Source organism: Neofelis nebulosa, chromosome 3 (assembly GCF_028018385.1).
Source record: "Neofelis nebulosa isolate mNeoNeb1 chromosome 3, mNeoNeb1.pri, whole genome shotgun sequence".
In the NCBI taxonomy this organism is placed as follows: Eukaryota; Metazoa; Chordata; class Mammalia; order Carnivora; family Felidae; genus Neofelis; species Neofelis nebulosa.
In genome coordinates this window covers 44,890,219-44,916,879 of record NC_080784.1, presented here as the reverse complement: position 1 = coordinate 44,916,879, position 26,661 = coordinate 44,890,219, and the positions used below count along the sequence as shown (strand labels likewise).

Here is a 26,661-nt window from a genome sequence, read left to right as displayed (position 1 = left end):
TAAGTTATTAGTTATTTTTATTTAAGTTTTTTTTACTAGAGATAGAGTGATTTACACAGCACCATTAAAATAGTAAGGTATTCTTTTTTTTTTTACTTTATTTATTTATTTAAATCACATTTTTATATATATATATAATTTAATGTCAAATTGGTTTCCATACAATACCCAGTGCTCATCCCAACAGGTGCCCTCCTCAATGCCCATCACCCACTTTCCCCTCCCCCCCACCCCCCATCAACCCTCAGATTGTTCTCAGTATTTAAGAGTCTCTTATGGTTTGCCGCCTTCCCTCTCTGTAACTTCCACACCCCCCCTTTCCCTCCCCCCGGTCTTCTGTTGAGTTTCTCAGAATCCACAGAAGAGTGAAAACATATGGTATCTGTCTTTCTCTGTATGGCTTATTTCACTTAGCATGACACTCTCCAGTTCCATCCACGTTGCTACAGAAGGGCATATTTCATTCTTTCTCATTGCCATGTAGTATTCCATTGTGTATATAAACCATGATTTCTTTATCCATTCATCAGTTGATGGACATTTAGGCTCTTTCCATAATTTGGCTATTGTTGAAAGTGCTGCTATAAACATTGGGGTACAAGTGCCCCTAGCATCAGCACTCCTGTATCCCTTGGGTCAATTCCTAGCAGTGCTACTGCTGGGTCATAGGGTAGATCTATTTTTAATTTTTTGAGGAACCTCCACACTGCTTTCCAGAGTGGCTGCACCAGTTTGCATTCCCACCAACAGTGTAAGAGGGTTCCTGTTTCTCCACATCCTCTCCAAACATCTATAGTCTCCTGATTTGTTCATTTTAGCCACTCTGACTGGTGTGAGGTGGTATCTCAGTGTGGTTTTGATTTGTATTTCCCTGATGAGGAGTGACGTTGAGCATCTTTTCGTGTGCTGGTTGGCCATCTGGATGTCTTCTTTAGAAAAGTGTCTATTCATGTCCCCTGCCTATTTCTTCACTGGATTTTTTGTCTTTTGGGTGTGGAGTTTGGTGAGTTCTTTATAGATTTTGGATACTAGCCCTTTATCCGATATGTCATTTGCAAATATCTTTTTTCCCATTCCGCTGTGTTGCCTTTTAGTTTTGTTGATTGTTTCCTTTGCAGTGCAAAAGCTTTTTATATCTTCATGAGGTCCCAATAGTTCATTTTTGCTTTAAATTCCCTTGCCTTTGGAGATGTGTCGAGTAAGAAATTGCTGCGGCTGAGGTCAGAGAGGTTTTTTCCTGCTTTCTCCTCTAGGGTTTTGATGGTTTCCTGTCTCACATTTAGGTCCTTCATCCATTTTGAGTTTATTTTTGTGTATGGTGTAAGAAAGTGGTCTAGTTTCATTCTTCTGCATGTTGCTGTCCAATTCTCCCAGCACCATTTGTAAAAGAGACTGTCTTTTCTCCATTGGATATTCTTTCCTGCTTTGTCAAAGATTAGTTGGCCATACATTTATGGGTCCAATTCTGGAGTCTCTATTCTATTCTGGAGTCTATGATAGTGTCTGTTTTTGTGCCAGTACCATGCTATCTTGATGATTACAGCTTTGTAGTAGAGGCTTAAATCTGGGATTGTGATGCCTCCTGCTTTGGTCGTCTTCTTCAATATTCCTTTGGCTATTCGGGGTCTTTTGTGGTTCCATACAAATTTTAGGATTGCTTGTTCTAGCTTCGAGAAGAATGCTGGTGCAATTTTGATTGGGACTGCATTGAATGCGTAGATGGCTTTGGGTAGTGTTGACATTTTAACAGTATTTATTCTTCCAATCCATGAGCATGGAATTTGTTAGTATCTTCTTCGATTTCCTTCATAAGCTTTCTTTAGTTTTCAGCATACAGATCTTTTACATCTTTGGTTAGGTTTATTCCTAGGTATTTTATGATTCTTGGTGCAATTGTGAATGGGATCAGTTTCTTTATTTGTCTTTCTGTCACTTCATTATTGGTGTATAAAAATGCAACTGATTTCTGTACGTTAATTTTCTATCCTGCGACTTTGCTGAATTCATGTATCAGTTCTACCAGACTTTTGGTGGAGTCTATGGGGTTTCCCATGTAGAGTATCATGCCATCTGCAAAAAGTGAAAGCTTGATTTCATCTTTGCCAATTTTGATGCCTTTGATTTCCTTTTGTTGTCTGATTGCTGATGCTAGAACATCCAACACTATGTTAAACAACAGCTGTGAGAGTGTACATCCCTGTCGTGTTCCTGATCTCAGGGGGAAAGCGCTGTTTTTCCCCATTGAGGATGATAGTACCTGTGGGCTTTTCATAAATGGCTTTTATGATGTTTAAGTATGTTTCTTCTATCCGGACTTTCTCGAGGGTTTTTATTAAGAAAGGATGCTGAATTTTGTCAAATGCTTTTTCTGCATCGATTGACAGGATCATATGGTTCTTTTCTTTTATTAATGTGATGTATCACGTTGATTGATTTGCGAATGTTGAACCAGCCCTGCATCCCAGGAATGAATCCCACTTGATCATGGTGAATAATTCTTTTTATTTGCTGTTGAATTCAATTTGCTAGTATCTTGTTGAGAATTTTTGCATCCATACTCATCAGGGATATCGGCCTGTAGTTCTCTTTTTTGCTGGGGCTCTGTCTGGTTTGGGAATCAAGGTAATGCTGGCTTCATAGAATGAGTCTGGAAGTTTTCCTTCCCTTTCTATTTTTTGGAACAGCTTGAGAAGGATAGGTGTTATTTCTGCTTTAAATGTCTGGTAGAATTCCCCAGGGAAGCCATCTGGTCCAGGACTCTTATTTGTTCGGAGATTTTTAATAACTGATTCAATTTCTTCACTAGTTAGGGGTCTGTTCAAATATTCTATTTCTTCCTGTTTGAGTTTTGGAAGTGTGTGGGTGCTTAGGAATTTGTCCATTTCTTCCAGGTTGTCCAGTTTGTTGGCATATACTTTTTTATAGTATTCCCTGATAATTGCTTGTATTTCTGAGGGATTGGTTGTAATAATTCCATTTTCATTCATGATTTTATCTACTTGGGTCCTCTCTCTGTTTTCTTTTTGAGAAGCCTGGCTAAAGGTTTATCAATTTTATTTATTTTTTCAAAAAAACAACTCTTGGTTTCATTGATCTGTTCTACTCTTGTTTTAGATTCTATTATTTTTTATTTCTGCTCTGATCTTTATTATTTCTCTTCTTCTGCTGGGTTTGGGGTGTCTTTGCTGTTCTGCTTCTATTTCCTTTAGATGTGCTGTTAGATTTTGTATTGGGGATTTTTCTTGTTTCTTGAGATAGGCCTAGATTGCAATGTATTTTCCTCTCAGGACTGGCTTCGCTGCATCCCAAAGCATTTGGATTGGTGTATTTTCATTTTCATTTGTTTCCATATATTTTTTAATTTCTTCTCTAATTGCCTGGTTGACCCATTCATTCTTTAGTAGGATGTTCTTCAACCTCCATGCTTTTGGGGGGTTTCTAGACTTTTTCCTGTGGTTGATTTCAAGTTTCATGGCATTGTGATCTGAAAGTGTGCCTATGTTCTCAATTCTTTTATACTTATTAAGGGCTGTTTTGTGACTCAGTATGTGATCTATCTTGGAGAATATTCCATGTGCACTTGAGAAGAAAGTATATTCTGTTGCTTTGGGTTGCAGAGTTCTAAATATATCTGTCAAATCCATCTGATCCCATGTATCATTCAGGGCCCTTGTTTCTTTCTTTATTCTCCGTCTAGATGTTCTATCCATTGTTGTAAGTGGAGTATTAGACTCTCCTGCAATTACCACATTCTTATCAATAAGGTTGGTTATGTTTGTGATTAATTGTTTTATATATTTGGGGGCTGCCAAATTCGGTGCATAGACATTTATAATTGTTAGCTCTTCCTGATGAAGAGGCCCTGTAATTATTATATAATGCCCTTCTCATCTCTTGTTACAGCCTTTAATTTAATGTCTAGTTTGTCTGATTTATGTATGGCTACTCCAACTTTCTTTTGACTTCCAGTAGCATGATAGATAGTTCTCCATCCCCTTACTTTCAATCTGAAGGTGTCTTCAGGTCTAAAATGAGTCTCTTGTAGACAGCAAATAGATGGGTCTTGGTTTTTTTTGTTTTTTTGTTTTTTTTTTTTATTCATTCTGATACCCTATGTCTTTTGGTTGGAGCAGTTAGTTCTTTTACATTCAGTGTTATTATTGAAAGATATGGGTTTAGAGTCATTGTGATGTCTGTAAGTTTCATGCTTGTAGTAGTGTCTCTGGTACTTTGTGGTCCTTGCAACATTTCACTCACAGAGTCCCCCTTAAGATCTCTTGTAGGGCTGGTTTAGTGGTGATGAATTCCTTCAGTTTTTGTTGGTTTGGGAAAACCTTTATCTTTCCTTCTATTCTGAATGACAGACTTGCTGTGTAAAGGATTCTTGGCTGCATATTTTTCTTGTTCATCTCATTGAAGATGTCCTGCCATTCCTTTCTGGCCTGCCAAGTTTCAGTAAATAGATCTGCTATTACCTGTATGTGTCTACCTTTGTATGTTAAGGCCCATTTATTCCTAGCTGCTTTCAGAATTTTCTCTTTATCCTTGTATTTTGCCTGTTTCACTATGACATGTCATGCAGAAGATTGATTCAAGTTACGCCTGAAGGGAGTTCTCTGTGCCTCTTGGATTTCAATGCCTGTTTCCTTCCCCAGATCAGGGAAGTTCTCAAGTATGAATTGTTCAAGTATACCTTCAGCCCCTTTCTCTCTCTCTTCTTCTGGATTCCTATGATACAGATATTCTTCCGTTTGATTGCATCACTTAGTTCTCTAATTCTCCCCTCGTACTCCTGGATTTTTTTTTTTTTTAATCTGCCTTTTTCTGTTTCCTCTTTTTCCATAATTTTATCTTCTAATTCACCTATTCTCTCTTCTGTCTCTTCAATCTGTGCTATGGCCCCCTCCATTTTATTTTGCACCTCATTTATAGCATTTTTTAATTCATCATGACTATTTTTTACTGCCTTGATATCTCTAGCAAAAGATTCTCTGCTGTCCTCTATGCTCTTTTCAAGCCAAGCAACTACTTTTGTGACTACTATTCTAAATTCTTGTTCAGTCATATTGCTTAAATCGGTTTTGATCAATTCGTTAGCTGTCTCTACTTCCTGGAATTTCGTTTGAGGAGAATTCTTCCGTTTTGTCATTTTGGCTAGTTTTCTGTCCCTCATGTGTTTTAATAGCTTGTTGTGTGCTCTGGACCTGCGAGCACTGCTGTATTAAAGGAGGGTCATACACTGTCCAGGACCTGGCCCTTCAGGGGGTGTTTTTTTGGAGAGTGTTACTTGCTCTCTGTTATTGTGACTTTGGTTATTTTATTACCCTACTCGTAGTGATATTTTGGACCCTCCACCAGGTGTGCTTTTATTTGTTCCTTGGAGTAGCCCTGTAAAGGAAAACAGAGAAACAGGAGACGAAAACACACAAACAAATAACACAAACAAATAAAAACAAAAAATTAAAGTCTAAAACAAAAAACCCCCAAACACTGACTACAAGTAAAGAAGAGGGTGGAGGCAGTGCTGGAAGAGCACATACAAAGAGAGAAATGATGGGGGAGGGGGGAGAAAAAATAAACATTGACTAGGCAGAGAGACTAAAAGGGTTAATCCAGAGAGAGAGAAAGGAAAATAAAGAAGGAAGTGGGGAAAATGAAACGAAGATAAAGTTACCCAGACAGAGAAACTATATGGCTTGATTATTCCAGAGAGAGAGAGAAAGGAGTGTAAAGAAGGAGGTGTAGAACATGTATCAAGACAATGGATTAAATATGCGTGTTTAGACAGACCAATAACCAGAATTACCAGCCTAGAGGAGGGAAGAGATAAGGAGAAAGTGGGGAGCGGGGAGAATATATCTATACATCCAGAATTGACCTAGAGTTAATCCAGGCAATGCTGCAGCGCTTGTCGGAGGAGCTTTCCGCAGGGTCTGTGAGGCTCTGTGAGGCTCTGGTGTATATACGGTTACCCCGTGCGAAGGGGCGTGGTTTGGTGTAGTCTGGACCCACTTCTACTATGGGCCCCTGAACTGATCCCTGAGGCCCCGCCTTGGTGGTGGTGGGGGCAACGGGGGGAGTGGTGATCCCCCAGTCTATTCTTCATGGACCTGGACCCGGTGGACTCAGTTTGAGTCGTCCTCACTGTGCCAAACCATGGGCGCAGACTGGGCGGTCCTTCTGCTCTGCCACCTCCCCTGACCTTGCGCTTAGCTAGGATTCAAAGTCCTTTTCCGTGCGTTCTGGCAGTGGGGAAGCGCCTCTCAGTGTGGCAATATGTGGCCCCAGCTGGCTTTGTGCCACAGCACTTCAGGGAGGACTGCCTTCTGCGGACTGAGCTGCCGCCCTCGCCGCTAGTCCCCGCGGTCGTGGACTCAGGCAGGCTTTGTCTTTTCCCACAGCACTCCAGGGAGATGGCTGCCTTTTCCTCCTGCAGACTGTGCCCTCGGCCCAGCCACTGATCCCGTGGGTGGCAGACATGGACAGGCTTTGTACTGTTGCACAACCCTCCAGGGAGGGAACCACTTTCTCCAACTGCTGACCGAGCCCCTTACATACCACTGCATCCAGGCCCGTGGTGTGCGAACAGGGAGCTGGCCCCAGTGCGAAGAAAGCCCAGTAGTTAGACATCGGATCTCTCTCAGTCTCAGTCCCAGGTCTTTCTCCTGTCCAGATATGGTCATACACTTCCCTAGCCGCTCTTTCTCTTCCCTTTGTCTCTCCCCTCTGTGCCCACGTGGCCTTTTTTTTTTTTTTTTTTTTTTTATCTCCTCCAGTTCGCAGTCACCCACCTATCTTTTCTCCAGCTCTCCCATTTTCTTCGGGTAGATTCAGTCTCTTTTCCTCCCAGGCTCTGGTGTTCAAAGTCCTTTGGCTTCTGCACTTCTTTGTTTGAGAGACACGGGGAGTCTCCCCTACTTCTCTACCATGTTGGCCCCAGTAGTTAGGTATTCTGAATTTAACTATATATTTACCTTCACCATGAGTTTTATGGTTTTATATATTTTCATATTATTAGTGTCCTTTCATTTCAACTTGAAGAATTCACTTTAAAATTTCTTGTAAGGTAGGGCAAGTGGTGATGAACTGTTAGTTTTTCTTTATCTGGGAATGTCTTTAACTCTCCTTCATATCTGAAGGACAATTTTCCTAGGTATAGTATTCCTTGTTGGCAATTTTTTATTGTTGCTGTTTAGCACATTGGATATATAATCCCGATGATTTATTTTGGCTTTCAAAGTTTCTTTAGAGAGATACATCCACAGACAGCCATATGGGGGTTCCTTTGTATGTGATGAATCTTGCTGCTTTCTCTTTCTGCTTTCTAACATGGAGTTCTTTGAGCTTCCTGTACTTGAATGTCCATATTCTCCAAAGATTTGGGAGATTTCAACTATTATTTCTTTAAATTTTTTTTTAATGTTTGTTTATTTTTGAGAGACAGAGAGATACAGAGCATGAGTGGGGAAGGGGGCAGAGAGAGAGGGAGACACAGAATCCAAAGCAGGCACCAGGCTCTGAGCTGTCAGCACAGAGCCTGATGTAGGGCTTGAACTTGCTAACTGTGAGATCATGACCTGAGCCAAAGTCGGACGCTCAACCGGCTGAGCCACCCAGGCACCCCTTAATTATTATTTCTTTAAATAAACTTTCTTCCATTTTCCTCTTCTGAGATTCCTATGATATGAATGTTTGTTTGCTTGGTGGTGTCCCATAATGGTTCACATAGGCTTTCTTCACTCTTTTTCATTCTTTTTTATTTTTTGTCTCTCTGGCTAATTTCAAACAGTGTTTGAGTTTGCTGATTCTTTCTTCTGGATGAGTAAATCTGTTCTTGAAGCTCTGTATTGAAGTTTTAATTTCTGTTATTGTATTCTTCAGGTCCAGGATTTCTGTTTGGTTCCTTTTAATGGTTTCTACTTCTTTCTTAAACTCATTCTGTCCATTGATTGTTTTTCTGATTTTGTTTAGTAGTCTCTGTTTTCTTTCATTTCATTCAGGTTCTTTATGATGATTATTTTGAATTCTTTGTCAGGTAACCTATAGATCTTCATTTCTTTGGGGTCATTTATTCGCACTTTATTCGTTTCCTTTGGTGATGTCATATTTGCCTGATGCTTATGTAGTATTGCATTGGTGGCTATGTATTTGAAGGAATAAACACCTCTTCTAGTCTTTACACACTGGTTTCATCAGGTAAAGACCTCCTGTCTGTTTTCAGTATTGATGGGATTACCTTGGAATTTTAGGCTGGGTTGGAGCTGGTTACAAGTCTGTCTCCACAGTGGGGTCTGTGATTGGTGGGCCTGTTATCAGGAGCATGGGTGGGCATAAATCGTGACTGGTCTCTGAGTGGATTGAACTTCCTGTAGTAGTACCTTGTTCAGGAGGTAAGGTGGCCTTGAGACAAGGGTCTGCTTCAGAGTCCACAGTTGGGTCTTCAGACACCAGGCCTATTACTTGGTGCATGGACTGGTGTGGCTCCCATCAGATACCTGAGAATACTGCTGTCTGTTCACTGGATGGATCCCTGGGTGGCCAGGATGGGTCCCTAACTGTCTGGATGGGCTGGGAGCTGAACATAGGGCTAATTCAGGATCTCTTGATGTGTAGACATGAACATCTGCTCTTGGTTCCCCAAAAGCTGGCAGGACAGCTTGAGGACTGAGACTTGGAGTTGCTGAAACTGAGTATAGATCCCTTTCAGAATTTTCGGGAATGCAGGAGATGGGTTCCTTGGTTGATGGATCTGGTGGTGGGCTGTGGCTGTGATATGACTGGAGCCAAGTGTAAGGCCCTTCAGGATTTCTGGGGTTACAGCTGGGAGAGTCTCATTTTGGGTCCCTGTGCCAGAAAGTATATTCACAGAGTGCAGTTGTTAGGGATAGAGCCAAGTAGAGTGTCCTTTTAGAAATACTAGGGTTGTAGACAAGAGTGTCCCCCCCCGGGGCCCTGGGCCCTTAGGACTGCTGGCAGACTGTGGCTGTGAAGAAGCTAGAACTGCTTTTGGGCCCTTTCAGCATCTCAGGGGGCATAGATGGGAGTTTCTCCTGCCTGGTCCCTATGCCTGCAGTCTTCTCTGGGCTCATAGGTGGCTGTCGTCTTGCTGTGTGCTCACATGACCCTTTTTCTGTGTGCACATGGAGAGAGAGAGAGAGAAAGAGAGGGAGAGAGAGAAAGTGAGCACAAACTCTCTGGTGTCTTTTCTTGTAAAGGCACTAATTCCATCAGATCAGGGTTCCACCCTCATGACCTCATCTAACCCTAATTACCTCCCAAAATCTTTATCTCCAAATACTGCTATATCAGGGTTAGGGCTTCAGCATATGAATCTTGAGAGGATACAAGCAATGAGTTTATAAAGAGAGCCACTAGGGTAGATTTAAATTAGTAAAAGTAGAATAATATTTATTCCTTCCTTATGCCCATGTAGCTTTTTGCTGTGGGGTTGTATGTTCCGCTCAGTGTGGTAAAGGCTTTAAGCCTTTTCCTAAACATTTTCACATTTCAGTTATTTTTGGTATTTGTTTTTGGTCTGGACATATAAGTGAGAGATATTGGTCAGTGTATTAGTCAGGTTTCTCTAGAGAAACAGAACTAATAGGATGTCTGTATATGTGTGTATGTAAGATTTCTTGTATGGAATTAGCTTACATGTTTATGTTGGTTAACAAGTCTTAAGAGCCAATATCTTCAGTAGGCAAGCTGGACACTCAGAAGAGCTGATGGTATAGTTCCAGTCCAGAGGCTGAGAGAGAGAAAGCGGTTAAGCAAGAATGGAGACCAGGGTATTTAGACCATTTCTTTATGCAACTTACTGTTATCTTCAGGACCTGCTCAGGCTGTACTATGTATCTGCCACTTTCATTTGATGGTGGAATGTTGCTGTGCATGCTAGACTTTAAAGTATGGTGGGTCAGATAACACCCAGTTCATGATGGGTAATTCAGGTCCCGTGGTAACCTGGTGGCTTATGGTTAAGTGTTCAGTCTAGTAAGGCCTAAGCTGTATCTGAAAAGGAGAGTAGTTATCTGCAGAGGATGGCAGGGTTTTGTTCCAAAATCCTAAGGGTCTGTAGTGCTGTTTACCTCTAAGGAACTGCCAGAGGCTCCAGACATCATCCCTATCTGCCACTGACATTTCAAGCACCATTGGATCTAGTGGAGCAAGGGGCCAGTTGGCAGAGCAGTTTCTGTGGCCTTCTGGACCTGTTTCAGCCTTCTCTTGCTCTGGTCCATGCTCTATGAGCAGTTTTTCAAGTTATGTGGTAAATGGGCTTGAGTAACATGCCCACGTGAGGAATGTGTTGCCCCCCAATTCAGAGGCCCACTAATTGTCTTACTTCTCTTTTGGTTGCCTGATGTAAAAACTTATCCTTCATTTTTGAAGGGAAATCTAGATATGTCCTGCACCACTGATGCCCTAGAAATTTTGCTGAGGTAGAAGACTCCTGAATTTTTGTCTGATTTACTTTCCACTGACATGCAAATGTCTTACCAGTTAGTCTACAGTATTGCTACTTCTTACGCACTAGATCCAATCAGATAATGTCATCAATGTAGTGGGCCAGAGTGATATCTTGTGGAAGGAAAAGTTGATTAAGATCCCTGCAAACTAAATTATGATGTAGGGCTGGAGAGTTGCTATACCCCTGAGAGAGGACAGTGAAGGTGTATTGCTGGCCTTGCCAGCAAACTGCTTCTGGTGATCCTTATTGACCAGTGTGGAGAAAATAGTATCTGCCTATTCAGTAGCTGCATACCAGGTGCCGGGAGATATGTGAATTTGCTCAAGCAGTAAAACCACAGTAGCTACAGCAGCAATTACACCTACCAGCTGCTTAAGCTTATAATCTGCTGTTGTTCTCCAAGGTCTGTCTTCTGCACAGGCCAAATAGCTTAGTTGTATTGGAATATCTTTCCAGTCCTTAGTGGTGGTATTGATCTCTGCAGTGACTCCTGGATTGTGGTATTACTTTTGGTGTACTGTTTTCCTAGGAAGTGGCAGTTCTAATGGCTTCCATTCGGCCTTTCCCGCCATAATAACCCTGACTCCACAGGTCAGGGAGCCAATGTGGGGATTCTGCTAGCTGTTGATTATGTCTGTTCCAGTCATGCATTCTAGAACTGGGATGGGGTTCAGGGACCTACTGGGCCCACTATGAGGACGACCTGAGCTGAAACTCCATTGATCACCTGACCTCCATAGCTCCCTACTCTGACTGGTAGGCCACCATGATGTTTTGGGTCTCTTGGAAGCAGTGTCAATTCAGAGACAGCATCCAGTAGTCCCTGAAAGATCTGATTATTTTCCTTTTCCACAGTGCTCAGTTACCCTGGTAAAAGGCCATAGGTCCTATTGGGGATGGATGGGAGAAAGATTACCAATATAAATTTTTGGCAGTGTATCAGGGTACTGCCTGAACGGGACTCATCCTTTCCTTCAGTTAAAGGCTTCTGGGTCTGTAATATGGCTCAAGTCTGGTAATTGATTGAGGGCCCATGACACTGTTTTGTTCACTTGACCTAGAACTTTTCTGCTTCTACAGATGTAGTAAGAATTTACTGGTAAGCTTCCTCCGTTTTTATTTCTAGGAATACCATGATCAACTAACTAATGCCATAGGTCTGTGCAAGTCGGACTTTTATGATTGCTCCTTTGACTTTGCTGTTTATTATGGTAGCCATATCCACCCTGCCTTTGTCATTGAGTGCCACTGCACTTGGCCCTGGCCATTTGGCATTCAGTTACTTCTGTGGCATTTAGGTTTTACAATTCAGTGACTGTAGTTCCTAATATCAAGTGGCCTACAGAGAAGAGTGATGACAGAGCCATTTAGGCCTGCTGGGGTTCCCCTCACAAATTTATTTCTCACAGTTATTGTGGAAGGTGTGTCTGCTGGACCTTCCCAGAGTGAGTGAGTGGGTCTGAAATAACCCATTCTTAACACTCCAATCTTAACTAAGCCTTTGAATCATTTCTTTTGCCTTAAACCAAGACAGGTCCAGCATTTCCAACTTGCTCAGGATGAGTTAACTTTTGGTCCATGTTTTAGCTAATTAACCAACAAACTGTTAAAGCTCTTAATAAATCCCTGACCTGCAGCATTACATGTAGAATCTCTACTTAGTAAGCCCATACATAACAGTAAATTTGGCCTGATCCAACTTTATGTTCCTTCTACCATTATCCCATACCCTTTATATCCATTCTTACACATGTTCCCTGCACTTCTGTCTGGATAAATTAGAAAACTGAAGTAGCTCCCTTTTTTTAAAAAATATTTATTCATTTTTTGAGAGATGGAGACAGAGTGTGAGTGGGGGAGGGGCAGAGAGAGGGGGAAACAGAATCCAAAGCAGGCACCAGGCTCTGAGCTGTCAGGACAGAGCCCAACATGTGGCTTGAACCCACGAACTGTGAGATCATGACCTGAGCCAAAGTCGGATGCTTAACCAACTGAACCATCCATGCACCCTTCAAGTAGCTCTTTTGGTACACCTCCTCACAGGTCATACTTTTAGGGGCCTGCTGAGACTTGAGTCTAGTGATAGGTCTAAAAGCAAAGATGGGCGCCAGGTGGGGGTGAGTCCTGAGGTGACTCAGCATTGTCTTGGAAGGCAACTTCCTCCTTGGAGGCCATTACAATTTCCTCTGGCAATGTAATGCTAATCTCTTTACTTGGGAGTGGAAAGGCCTTTTCTTTTAAGGGTAAGGAAACTGCCTCCGGAAGACTCATCAGTCTTTAGGGGCTCAACAATTCAGGTTAGACTCTTGTTCATTTGACCTAGAACTTTTCTGCTTATACAGATATCAGGGTCTTCCCACACATCCCCAAGACAAGTTTTAGGATCACATTCTTTCTCCCTAATGCCCTCATTTTAATGGTAGGTACCCTGCAAGTCTGGGAGGTCCAACTTGTGTTGTAATCTCACCAGTTGAAGGATGAAATTCTGGGTTTGATTTTCAGAGGTCTCAGCCCTGTGGCTACAAAAGATTAGGGTCCCCTTCTGGGGACACTTAGAAGCTCTCAGGTTATTTTTGCTGTATTTGAGCTGAGAGTTCAAATTTCTGAGCAATAAGCTCTTTTCATTCCCTACTTTGTCCGGTGATATTAGGAGTAACTACCTGATGTCGTACTTATTAATTTAATAAGAAATGTTTGAAGGTATCATATGCACAATTATGCAGATTCTTGATTCTTATAAATGGTTGATTAGGAATAAACAGTGGTGATATTTTGCATATCTTCCTGTCAGATCATGCTATGGGCTCTCAGTACTCTGTTATTGCAAATAGAGCACTAACATCTTCAAATGTAGTCAGGTAAGAGATCCAATTCCAGAGGCCCAGGAACGAATTCAGAAAACTCATCCTTAAAACCTGTTCCTCTAAAACCACTCTTGGTATCATTATCTGCATTAGTCAGGGTTTTCTGGGGAAACAGAACCAATAGGAAGTGTGTGTGTGTGTGTGTGTGTGTGTGTGTGTGTGTGTGTGTGTATTCATTCATTTATTAATTATAAGAAATTGACTCACACAGTTAACAGGGGCTGAGAGGCCCAAGATTTGCAGTTTGCAAGCTGCAGATCCAGGAGAGATGATGGTGCAGTTCTAGCCAGAGTCCAAAGGCCTGAGAACCAGGAGAGCTGATGATAGTTCTAGTCTGGAAGCCAGCAGGCTCAATACCCATGAAGAGTCAGTGCTTTAGTTCAAGTCAGGAGGAAGGAAAAACCAGCCTTAGATTGAAGACAGGCAGGCGGGAGTAATTCTTTCTTACTCAGGGGAGGATCAGGCTTTTTGTTCTTTTCTGGCCATCAACTGATAGGACAAGGTCCATCTACATTAGGAAAGCAATCTCCTTTACTCAGTCTATTAATTTAATGACCTAAATCAGTCTATTAATTAATGACCAGTCTAATTAATTTAAATGACCAAAAAAAAGCACCCTCACAGAAACACTCAGAATGATGTTTCACTACAGATCATGGGCACTCAGTGTCCCATACAAGTGGACACATAAAGGTAACCATCACAGTTATTACAAGTTAATGAAGTTCAGAGTAAAAATATGTATTGGGAAAAAAAATCTATAAAAAATGGTGGATTATAGTATTCATTTATTTTCTTTGTCAAAACCTCTCAAAATAGAAAGGAATAAATAGGGAATAATTTTTTTTTTTTTTTTAACTTACATCCATGTTAGTTAGCATATGGCACAACAATGATTTCAGGGGTAGATTCCTTAATGCCCCTGACCCATTTAGCCGATCCCCCCTCCCACAACCCCTCCAGTAACCATCTCTTTGTTCCCCATATTTAAGAGTCTCTTATGTTTCGTCCCCCTCCCTGTTTTATATTATTTTTGCTTCCCTTCCCTTGTGTTCATCTGTTCTGTGTCTTAAAGTCCTCATATGAGTGAAGTCATATGATATTTGTCTTTCTCTGACTAATTTTGCTTAGCATAATACCCTCTAGTTCCATCCACGTGGAAATGGCAAGATTCCCTTCTTTTCGACTGCCGAGTTATACTCCATTGTATATATATACCACTTCTTTATCCATTCATCCATCGATGGACATTTGGGCGCTTCCCATACTTGGGCTATTGTTGATAGTGCTGCTGTAAACATTGGGGTGCATGTGCCCCTTCGAAACAGTGTACCTGTATCCCTTGGATAATACTAGTAGTGCAATTTTTGGGTTGTAGGGTAGTTCTATTTTCAGTTTTTTGGGGAACCTCCATACTGTTTTCCAGAGTGGCTGCACCAGTTTGCATTCCCAAGGAATAAATCTTGAAGTGAGAAATACAGGAGATTTCAACAGTAGCTAAAGATTTTAGCCAGTTATGAAAAACTGAAAGAGGACAGAAAATAGTAGACAGTGGTGGGATCTACAACTTACAGAGCAAACTGATGGGATGTGAACAAGACTGTTTCTTAGGTGGGCAGAACCTGAAACACATCAGTTTGCAGCTCAGATTTGGAAACACTGGTTATAGCTGACAGTGGGCTGAAGCATGAGACAGAATATGGAATTATGTTTACTGTAGTCATGGAGAGGCTAGCTTGTTGTCCTATCTGTCTGGTTCTCTCATCTGGCCAGCAAAGCTTCAGCAAGCAGTTGCCTATTTCTCCAGGTCGAAGGTGAGAAGATAGGACTTTTGATATATGTATTTGCTCATCCTGTGAGATGCCTGTCTCCCTATCCTAACCATAGTATGCTGTTTCCCTTGTTGCACATGTAACTGAACTATAGAGGAATTCTTACATAAAGTTGGACAGTTTTCAGAGGAAGCGGAGCAAAAAGACTGAGACAGAAAAATGAGAGAAAGATAAAAGCCTGAGAGAATCAATTAAAGATTTTTAAATCCAGCTAATTTAAATCTTTAGAGAAAGAAAGTAGAGAAAGTGGACAATTGTGAAATTACAGAGTACTTGGTGAAGAAAAACCTTAATAGCTTCCAGAGACAAAAACAAAACAAAAGAAAAACAAACCCAAAGCAAACAAAACCAAAAATAGATCACCTATAAAAGAATGAGATTGAAAACTGAATTCTGGAAGACAGGGGAGTAATAGTTTCATGTTCTAAAAGATTCTCAAACTAGAATTCTGCTGAAGTATCAGCCAAGTGGGAGGGCACAGTAAAAACAATTCAGACATTCAGAGGCTCAGCAAAATTATCTTTTATTTATATTTTCTTAGGAAGTAATCTAATGTAATGTTCTAGCAAATGAGGAAGGAAACCAAAAAAAGAGAAAGAATCGTAATCTAGGGCACAGAAGAATGTCAAAGAGAAATTCCAAGATAAACAGCTGTGTACCAGCCAGGCAAATAATCAGTTTATTTGGAGTAAGGGAACCCTGAAGGAAGTTTTCTAGAGAAAGCGGGAACTTGAAATGGCATAATAGCTTTTTTTTTTTTTTTTTTCAGTCAGGGGTTGAATGTTGATATGACAGAGGCCAATTGTGTAAGAAGAAAGGCAAGTGTTTGCTGTAGTGAAAACAAAGGCTATATAAGAAAGAAAATATACTCTTAGTACTTAGCTTTGAAATCAGCAGTGTTTTGTGTTAATTGTTGGCAAGGAATACTTATTCCCCACGTCATTGTTTCCTTGTAGAGGAATTTCAGCACTCCTGGGTTTTGAGTGACTTCAGCAACATGGCTGAATAAGATGTTCCTCATTTGTGCCCCACCCCCCCTCAACAATGACAATTTGATATCCATTTATGGACAGAAGTGCCTTTGTGGGAGCTGATACGGCATCATATGTCAAGGGACCAGGAAGGAGCTTTGCACACTGTGTGTTAGGTAATAGGCACAAAGACTTCAGTGCTGGCTGTGGACTCTGCAGTGGCCTGTTTCTGTCTCTAGCCCTTCTGGGCTGCAGTCTGTAAGTCCCTGGAAAATACTGTCTTAGACAGTCACCCACAAGATGAAAGAACCTTTGTGGAAGTCCAGGTTTCCAGTAGAGAATTTCCAGCACAGTGTTGGAGCAAAAGTATATGAGTTTGGACACATTGGAGAGGGTAAGAGGAACAATTTGACTTTGCCCACATCACTCCTCACCCACAGTGGCACAGCTTAGGGCCAGATAAATGTTTTCAGCCCATGGTTTATCCCATGAGGGGAATTGAGAGTGGTGAGTGGGCCCCTGGCTTTCCCAGTTGTGGAGGACCCATTCTCTCTTACCTCATCCATAGTATTAACTTGTGAGAGTGGGCATAAGAGACTGGGAGAGTGGCACATTACTCTTGGAGGACATTAAAGGGATGTGATTACTTGTACTATATACTATATAGGAAGATTGAAATAATACCAGGTATCTTTTATGACCACGATGGTGTGAAACTAGGAATCATCAACAAGAGGAAAGCTAAAAAATTCACAAATATGTCAAAATTAGTAAGCAACACATTCCTGAAAGCAACCATTGGGCTATCAAAAATATCTTGAAACAAACAAAATGGAAAGACAACAAACTAAAACTTATGTAATGCAGCAAAAGCAGTCCTAAGAAGGAAGTATAAAGCAATAAACATCTACATGAAGAAAATTAAAGATCTTAAACAACATAACTTTATACCTCAAGGAAGTAGAAAATGAAGAGTAAACCAAGCCCAAAGTTAATAACGGAAGGAAATAACAAAGATCAGGGCAGATAAATAAAATAGACACCAGCAACACAATAGAAAAGTTCGAAGAAATAAGAATTGGTTTCTTGAAAATATAAGCAAAACTGACAAACCTTTAGTTAAGCTATGGAAAAAGAATATTCACATAAATAAAATCAGAAGCGAGAGAGGAGACATTACAACTGTTACCACAGTAGTACAAAGGTTTATAAGAGACTACTGTGGACAATTTTATGCTAAAAAATTGGATAACCTAGAGTAAACAGATAAATTTCTAGAAACCTACAATCTATTAGGACTAAGTCATGATAAAATAGAAAATCTGAATAGGCCAATAACAAGGAAGGAGATTGAATCAGCAATCAACAATCTCCCAACTTAGAAAAGTTCACAACCAGATGGTTTAACTAGTGAGTTCCACCAAACATTTAAAGAACTAATGCCAGTCCTTCTTAAATTCTTCAAAAAATTGAAGAGAACACTCGGAAACTCATTTTACAAGGTTAGCATTCCTCTGATGTTAAAGCCAGATGAAGATACAGGAAAAAAGGAAAATTACAGTCCAAATCCTTGGATCAATATAGATGCACAAATTTTCAACAAAAATACTAGCAAACTGAATTCAGCAGCACATTAAAAAGATCATATACCATAATCAAGTGGTTTTATCCCTAGAATGCAAGGATGGTTCAATATAAGCAAGTATATAAATGTGATACACCGTATTAATGAAATGAAAGATAAAATCATGATCCTCTCAATATATGTAGAAAAGGCATTGACAAAATACGACATACTTTCTTTCTAAAAACCTTTCAACAAATTGAGTATAGGAGGAATGTACCTCTACATAATAAAGGCCATATATGATAAACCCATAGGTTACATCATACTCATTGGTAAAATGTTGACAGCTTTTCACTTGGGATAAGAAATAAGGATGTCTAGTCTTACCACTCTTATTTAACAAGTACTGGAAGTCTTAGCCAGATCATCTGGGCAAGACAAAGAAATAAAAGGCATCCAAATCACAATAGAAAAAGTGACATTGTCTTTGTTTGATATGATATGATCTTTTATTTATTTTTTGATATCATCTTTTAAGTAGAAAGTCCTACAGACTTCCAAAAAAACTGTTAGAACTAATCATTGAATTTGGTAAAGTTGCAGGATACAAGGTCAACATACAGGAATTACTTGTGTATGTATATCCTAACAGTGAACTAAGTTAAACAGAAATGAAACCATCCCATTCACCATTGTGTCAAAAAAATAAGGTGCTTATGAATAAATTGAAGCAAGGAGGTGAAAGACCTATCCACTGAGAACTATAAGACTATGATGAAACAAACTGAAGAAGACACAAATAAATGGAAGATATCCTGTGTTGGCTGGGAAGAATTAGTATTGTTAAAATGCCCATACTATCCAAAGTCATCTGTAGATTCTATGCAATCCAATGGTATTTTTCACAGAAATAGAACAAACAGTCCTAAAAGTTGAATGGAACCACAAGGACTCCAAATAGCCAAAGCAATCATGAGAAAGAGGACCAAAGCTAGAAGCATACAAGTGCTGATTTTAAACTATATTATAAAGCTGTAGTACTCAAAGCAGTATTACACTGGCATAAAAATAGACACACAGATCAGTGGAACTGAATCAAGCCCAGAAAGTTCCCCCTTCATATATGATCGACTACTATTTGACAAGGGAGCCAAGACTACTCAATTTCCCATTGAGGATACTCTTTTCAGTAAGTGGTAATGGGAAAACTGGATATTCACATGCTATTGAATATTCATTGATATTGGACCCCTATCTTACAACACTTACAGAAATAAGTCAAGATGGATTAAAGACTTAATTAGACCTGAAACTGTAAAACTCCTAGAAGAACACACAGGGAGAAAGCTCCTTGACATTGGTTTTGCAAATGATTTTTTTTTTAATATGACATCAAAAGCATAAGCAACAAAAGCAAAAATAATTAAGTGGGACTATATCAAATTAAAAAACCTCTGCACAGTGAAATAGTCAAAAAGTGAAAAAGCAACCTTTGGAATGGGAGAAGATATTTGCAAATCATATATCTCATAAGGAATTAATATCCAAAACATGTAAGGAATTCATACAGCTCAATCTAATTTAAAAAAATGTGCAACGGACCTGAGTAGACATTTTTATAAAGAAGACAACAAATGACCCACAGGTACATGAAGACAAGTTCAGCGTCACTAATCATCAGGAAGATACAAGTCAAAACCACGATGATCTATCACCTCATCCTTGTTACATAGTTCTCATCAAATGTCAAGAGGTAAGTGTTCATGAGGATATGGAAAATACGGAACTCTTGTGCACCATTGGTGGGAATGTAAATTGGTACAGCCACTGTGGAAAATAGTATGGAATTTCCTCAAAAAATTAAAAATAGATCTACCATGTGATCCAGCAATCCCTCTTCTAGGTGTATATCCAAGGGAAATGAAAATAGGATCTTGAGGAGATCTCTGTACTCATATATGTATTGTAGCATTATTTATAATAGCCAGGATATGGAAACAACCTAAGTGTCCATCAGCTGATGAATGAATAAAGAAGATGTGATATATATACACGATGGAATATTATTCAGCCATGAAAAAGAAGGAAATCCTGCCATTTGTGACAATGTGGAGGTATCTTGAAGGTGTTATGCTAAGTGAAAAAAGTCAGATGGAGAAGGACAAATACTCTATGAACTTACTTATATGTGGAATCTAAAAAGCCAAACAAAAAATAAAGCAGAATGTTGGTTGCCAGGGGCTGGGGTGGGGAGGTGGTAGGAATGGGAAGATGTTAGTCAAAGGGTATAAACTTTCAGTTAAAAGATGAATAAATTCTGGGAATCTAATATTCAGCATTGTGATTATAGTTAACAACACTGTATTTTATACTTGAAAGTACTAAGAGTGTATCTTAAATGTTCTCCCTACAAAAAAGAAATGGTAATTATGTGGTGTGATGGAGGTGTGAACTAACCTTACTGTGATCAGTTCTCAGAATACAAGTTTATCAAATCAATATGTTGTACACCTTAAAGTTGCACAATATTATACATCAATTATATCCTCAGTAAAGCTGGAAAAAAAATAACACTCTTAGCCTCAGTGTGTTCCTCTTTCACACCCAAGAAAGCAAAGTAACTGATGTAGTTAATGAGTTTGGGAGAAGACACCGGGCATGGGTGCCTCAGTCCCTTCTGTCTTCTCTTTTCAGATCTCCCTGCCTGCAGAGAGGGTACATTCTGGTCTGCTCTCTCAACCATGCAGTAAGATTAGCAGGGCAGGCTCTGCTTCTGTGGGGGGAGGCCTGTGGTTGTCCAGAGCAGCCTGTGATTAGGCAGGTAAGTTTGATTTTGGGGTGCAGTATTAGGAAGCCCATTTTGCTGTTTACTTTAGTCATGTTAAATGCCTTATTGATAATAAAGATGATACTTCAATTTTCAGTTGTCAGCTTCCCCTGTTCTTTTTGTTTGTTTGTTTGTTTTCTTCACCTAGTTCTGAACTTGCTCAGGGAATAGTGGTATGCAGTGTACTGATGGGATAATATCTGAGTGGTAGTGGTATAAATATGAACCAATATTTACTTTGAGAAGATGAACAAGGGGCGTTTGGGTTCGTGTTATAAAGCTGAATCCTTATTTATCATAAAGGGCGTTATTGATAATGTATAGAATAGATAAGTCAAGAAATAGCATAAAGTAAGCCATGGAGATGAAAAGTACAGCATAGGGAATATAATCAGTAATATTGTAATAACTGCATGTTGACAGATGGTAACTACATGGTGAATTGTAATGTGTATAATTGTCGAATCACTATCTTGAAACCTGAAACTAATATTTTATGTCAACTATACTTCAAGTAAAAAAAAAAAAATGACTCAAAACTACCTTGCTGAAAAAAAGACAGAGAGAGAGAGAGAGAGAGAGAGAGTGGGAGAGAGAAAGAAAAGAAAGAAAAAGAGAGAGGAAGGAAGGAAGAAAAGAAAAAGAAATAGTATACTAATTAAAAAATGGTAGGGAATTACCAGAAAAATACAGTAGTTGCTTCTGGACTGCTAGACTGCCAGAGATTAGAAATGGGTCATGTAGTTGTTTCATTAAACATTTTTAGCACTGTTTGATTTTTAGCCATGTGCATGTGTTTTGTTAAAAAAAAATTAAATGAAAAAACAAAGGTAAACTGGTACCCTGTTCTTTGGAAGTCAGTTTAAACGTGTTCTGTCAACTTGATTGAGAATAGTACAACATTGACATTCAGAGACTTTTGTTGACATTCGTAGGCTGAGTGATTCTGCAGTGGGAAGAATTTATGACAGTGGTGATATGGTTTTACTGGAATGCCTGATTACTTAATAATTTATGAGTTACCAAAGTTTTGAGATTTTTCTCTGAACCTACTGCTATATCAGAAAGTGCTTGATTGCCTGGTTTGATTTAGCCAACAAAACATGCCTTTTTCCTTTCCCTAAATGTAGCCTGGCAAAAAGATTTACTGACAATGAAAACGACTCTTTGCTTTGGAAATTGGTCATGCTCTGATGGCTATAAAAGCCATCAGGTATTCACTTCAGGTTTGCCTCTTGGTTTAGTATCTTTGGTTATTTCTAGGAATGAAACATCTATTTGAATGAGTTGACTCTGTATGTTCACTCTTGGATGAATGTTCAAATGCTCCAACTGCATTTGAAGAGTGTATTCTTGCTTAGAATGTATACTGTTTGATAATTATATGTTCAGATCATTTACGTTCTTATTGTCCTTAATGTGTTCGAGATTTAGAGAAAGGGAAGTTAAAGTCTCCTAGTTTTCTGTTTTCATTTCCCCTTGTAGCTATAACATCTTTGGTACTAAGAATGCTGAATCCATGTGGCAGAGTTTTTTGACTATTACATTTTAGTTGTGGGTTATATCTTTGAGTAGTTCAAAATGTCCCTTTGCTCTATCTTCATGTTTTTATCTTCAATTTTACCTCAATTGATATTGTTACCACACTTTAAGTTTGCCAAATAGAAGTTTTGTCCAACTCTTTTCAGTCATTTTGTTTGAAGCATGTGCCTTATAAATAGCCTTACATATTATTTTGTGACCCAATCTAAGTTTTTTTCTTTTTATATGGAAAAAAAGTTTTTAAAAAAGATTATGGGAATGTCATATTTTTGTTATTAAAAAATTCAAAAATACTGTGTAAAACGAAAAATCAAGGTCCTTTGCTGATACCCTATTCATTTCCCCTCTTTTGAAACTCATTTCCTAGGGGTAACTACTGTTACCACTATGTTTTCTCTGTTCAGTTCTCTTTCTGGGTATTTGCAAGTGGATATATTCTCTACTACCCCCATTAGACTTTAGGATTAGACCTTAAATAATGTTCTGAAATGTCTTTTACTCAACAGCACAATGCAGAGTGTCATTATATGGAGAGTGACAATGCTTCATGTCAATATAAGGAAATCTACTTCATTCCATTATAGATATACCATTGACTTAACCACATTCCAGAAATTTGTATTGTCTATAGTTGGTTGGTTAGTTGGTTGACTTTGCCAGCACTGAACATTCTTCCACATTTAATCTCATCTACTTTTGTGAGTACTTCTTCTGTAGGATAGATTTCCTGGAATAGATTTTTAAATTAAGGGAGACATTCATTTAAAATTTGATAGAAACTGTCAATTTACTTTTCAACAAGGTGGTAACAATTCACATTCCACTAATTATATATAAGATTGTCTTATTTTTGATAATATTGTATGTTATCAATCTTTTTAATTTTGATTAATTGACAAAAAGCCTCATTATTATTTTAGTTGCATTTCCCTTCTTGAGCATCTTTTCATATCTTTATTAGCTCTGTATATCCTTTTCTGTTAAGCCAGTATTTATAGCTTTCTGTTTTCTGTTGGATTATTTTATTATTTATTATTTTTAAATTATTATTATTTTATTATTTATTATTTATTATTATTTTATTATTGTTTTTAAGGGCTTCTCCTATATGAAGGATATTAACAGTTATCTCATGATTTATTTGTTTTTGCTACAAAGAAATTTTAAAATATAATGAAGTTATTTCAGTTTTGTTTGTTTTGCCTTGGTTTCATGTTATACTTAGAAAAGTTTTTTGTATTCCAGTAAAATATAAAAATTCTCTGATGTTTTCTTTTTATATTTTTACAGTGTTGTTGGGCTTGACTTTTATTGGCACAGTTTAATTTGTTAATATTTCATTCTATTTCTATAATCTTAATGTTTTAAAATGTTTTCTTAATATTTCCTGCTTTATCTTCCTGTCGTTGTATTGCACAAATTGTGTTTGAGTGTTTGTGTGTTTGTATGAGTTTGATATGGAGGTTATATACCTTTTTCTTTCTGTTATACTAGTTTTTTTTTTTAATAGCAAGAGAAACACATTAATTTATTTTCCCCAATGATGTCAAGAAGCAAAATAATATCTGTTGATTTCTCCCTGATGTACCTCTATTACTTCCAATCCCTCACACGCTATTTTGTTGTTGTTGGTGGTGGTGTTGAAAAAATACTGGCTTTAAATTCCGATGATTACTGTATTTTAAGGGCTTTTATCTTTTTGTGTTTTATTCAAAAATATTTTCTTTTTGTGTTGTATTAGTATGTCAACGTTTATGTACAAGGATAGCAAATGCTTGGTATGTGTACCTAGACTAACATACTGATGGAACAAAACACCAAACATTTTCTGTAGCCATAAAATAAGATAGGTTGGGTCCTGTCCTTCTGGTCTGTACCAAAGGCTGGACTCTGGGGACTTTGAGCAGGCTGATAATTTGGTACTAGTTCAGGTCTATATTATTTATATATTTATTCAACATTTTTTTTTTAGGGGAGGAGCTAAACAGTAAGTGGGAAAAGAGAACTCTAGCTTCTTTTTTATTATCCCAGGTAGTTCAGCTTTGGCTCCAAACTCATATCCTGACATTAGTGAGTCCTGTAGTTAACTTCATCTGCCCTCCTTTACTTGTGGTTGTTGTTGGTGGTGTGGGCTCGGTAGTGTTGGAGAGAATGGGCTTACTTCACCCCTTCAAGCAATTTATCAGGGTGTTCCTTCCAATTTGGTTCTACCCGTTCCACAAAGTAAACAATGCCAATCAGAACACCCTTTTCCACTAAGAACTTGGAAGTTTTCTGTTCCCTAAAGTAAGTCTGCCAGATATCAACACATTCCATCTTATTTCTATGACCTTATTTAATGCTTCAAGCATCCACTATAAATTATTTATTGAAAGAAAAGTCTCCTTTTAGCTGAATGGGAGAGTTATTGGTAAATATCTCCTCAAAAGCTTATAGATATATAAAAAAAGTATTTTGAGATCTTCATTTGGAGAAATGGGTGGGTGGAGGACAGGTGAGGAGTTACTTATTATTGTGGAATCTTTTGTACTTTAAAAATGCCTAATCATATAAATATAGTTCTTATTTAAAAATTAGTTGAAAATTATTAGACAATTTGGGGATCCTCTTACTCTACAATAATGTTGAAACCTATGTATTTTGAGAACAATGAAGGTAGCTATTGATATTGCATTGTTCTCTGATTGTCCTTTATTTCATTAGAGCATTTAAACATTCTGATTTTGTGTAGTTGGTTGCTTAAAAAAATTTTAAAATAGCACTCCACAGTCTTTAAGAAAAGTTAACCTTTTTTTCTAACTTACCCCAAAAGAACAGCTTTTCAATAAAAAATTTTTTCTGGAGATATGTTTGTTAGATTAATCCTTTCTGCCTGTGGACGCCCCCGAATAAGCATCGTCAAAGTCTCCCCTCCCACCGCCTTCATGTCTAAGTCAGAGTCTCCCAAAGAGCCTGAACAGGTGCAGAAGCTTTTCATTGGAGGTTTGAGCTTTGAAACAACCGATGAGAGTCTGAGGAGCCATTTTGAGCAATGGGGGGTGCTTACGGACTGTGCGGTAATGAGAGATCCAAATACCAAGCGTTCCAGAGGCTTTGGGTTTGTCACCTATGCCACTGTGGAAGAGGTGGATGCAGCCATGAATGCAAGGCCACACAAGGTGGATGGAAGAGTTGTAGAACCAAAGAGGACTGTCTCTAGAGAAGATTTTCAAAGACCTGGTGCCCACTTAACTGTGAAAAAGATTTTTGTTGGTGGCATTAAAGAAGACACTGAAGAACATCATCTAAGAGATTATTTTGAACAGTATGGGAAAATTGAAGTGATTGAAGCCATGACTGACCGAGGAGGCAGTGGCAAAAAGAAAGGCTTTGTTTTGTAACATTTGATGACCATGACTCTGTAGACAAGATTGTCATTCAAAAATGCTGTACTGTGAATGGCCACAACTTTGAAGTAAGGAAAGCTTTATCTAAGCAAGAGATGGCTAGTGCTTCCTCCAGCCAAAGAGGTCGAAGTGGTCCTGGGAACTTCGGTGGTGGTCGTGGCGGTGGTTTTGGTGGGAATGACAACTTTGGCCATGGAGGAAACTTACTTGGGCGAGGTGGCTGTGGTGGCAGTCGAGGTGTGGTGGACATGGTGGCAGTGGGGATGGCTATAACGGATTTGGTAATGATGGAAGCAACTTTGGAGGTGGTGGAAGCTATGATGATTTTGGCAGTTACAACAATCAGCCTTCAAATTTTGGACCCATGAAAGGAGGAAATTTTGGAGGCAGAAGCTCTGGTCCCTATGGTGGTGGAGGCCAATATTTTGCCAAACCATGAAACCAAGGTGGCTATGGCGGTTCCAGCAGCAGCAGTAGCTATAGCAGTGGCAGAAGATTTTAATTACTGCCAGGAAACAAAGCTTAGCAGGAGAGGAGAGCCAGAGAAGTGACAGGGAAGCTACAGGTTACAACAGATTTGTGAACTCAGCCAAGCACAGTGGTTGCTGGGCCTACCTGCTACAAAGAAGACATGTTTTAGACAATACCCAAGTGTATGGGCAAAAAACTCGACTGTATTTTTGACTAATTGCATAACAGGTTATTTTAGTTTCTGTTTTGTGGAAAGTGTAAAGAATTCCACCAAAGGGTTTTAATGTAGACTTTTTTTTTTTTTGCACCCATGCTGTTGATTGCTAAATGTAATAGTCTGATCGTGATGCTGAATAAACATGTCTCTTTAAAAAATTTTTTTTAATTAATTAAAATAAATTAAAATTTTTTTCTGGAAACCGAGAAAATTTCTAGTAAATTTTTAGCTGATTCCTTTGAGTCTGTAATATTTTTTGTATATAATAATACTTTTTATATCTCTTTCAGTATTTAGGACTCATTTCTGTTTCATATCTCATTGCGTGAAGCAGAATTTCTAGAACTATATAAGATAATAATGATTTATTTTCAATAGTGATTTTAATAGAAATGCCTCTATTAATTCATCATTAATCATGATATTGGTAGATAGGTTTTGTCTTATCAACAAAGTATACTTTTATTCTTGTTTTGGAAGAATTTAAAAAATTTAATTGTGTTTTAAACTTTGTGA

The 26,661-nt window shown here is 38.8% G+C and overlaps 1 protein-coding gene and 1 pseudogene across 2 annotated transcripts in view; both read left to right on the top strand.

Moving 5' to 3' along the window:
• Positions 1-26,661, top strand: part of ADAM9 (ADAM metallopeptidase domain 9) — a 148,575-nt gene that overhangs the window by 103,000 nt on the left and 18,914 nt on the right. The window contains exon 17 of one of the 2 annotated variants that reach the window (XR_009259106.1): positions 20,397-20,523. The exons of the other annotated variant lie outside the window; for it this stretch is intronic. The gene's annotated coding sequence lies outside the window, so the exon portion shown is untranslated. The remainder of the gene's footprint in view (positions 1-20,396; positions 20,524-26,661) is intronic. 2 annotated transcript variants of the gene reach the window in all.
• On the top strand, positions 23,218-26,347 carry LOC131506718 (heterogeneous nuclear ribonucleoprotein A1-like; annotated as a pseudogene).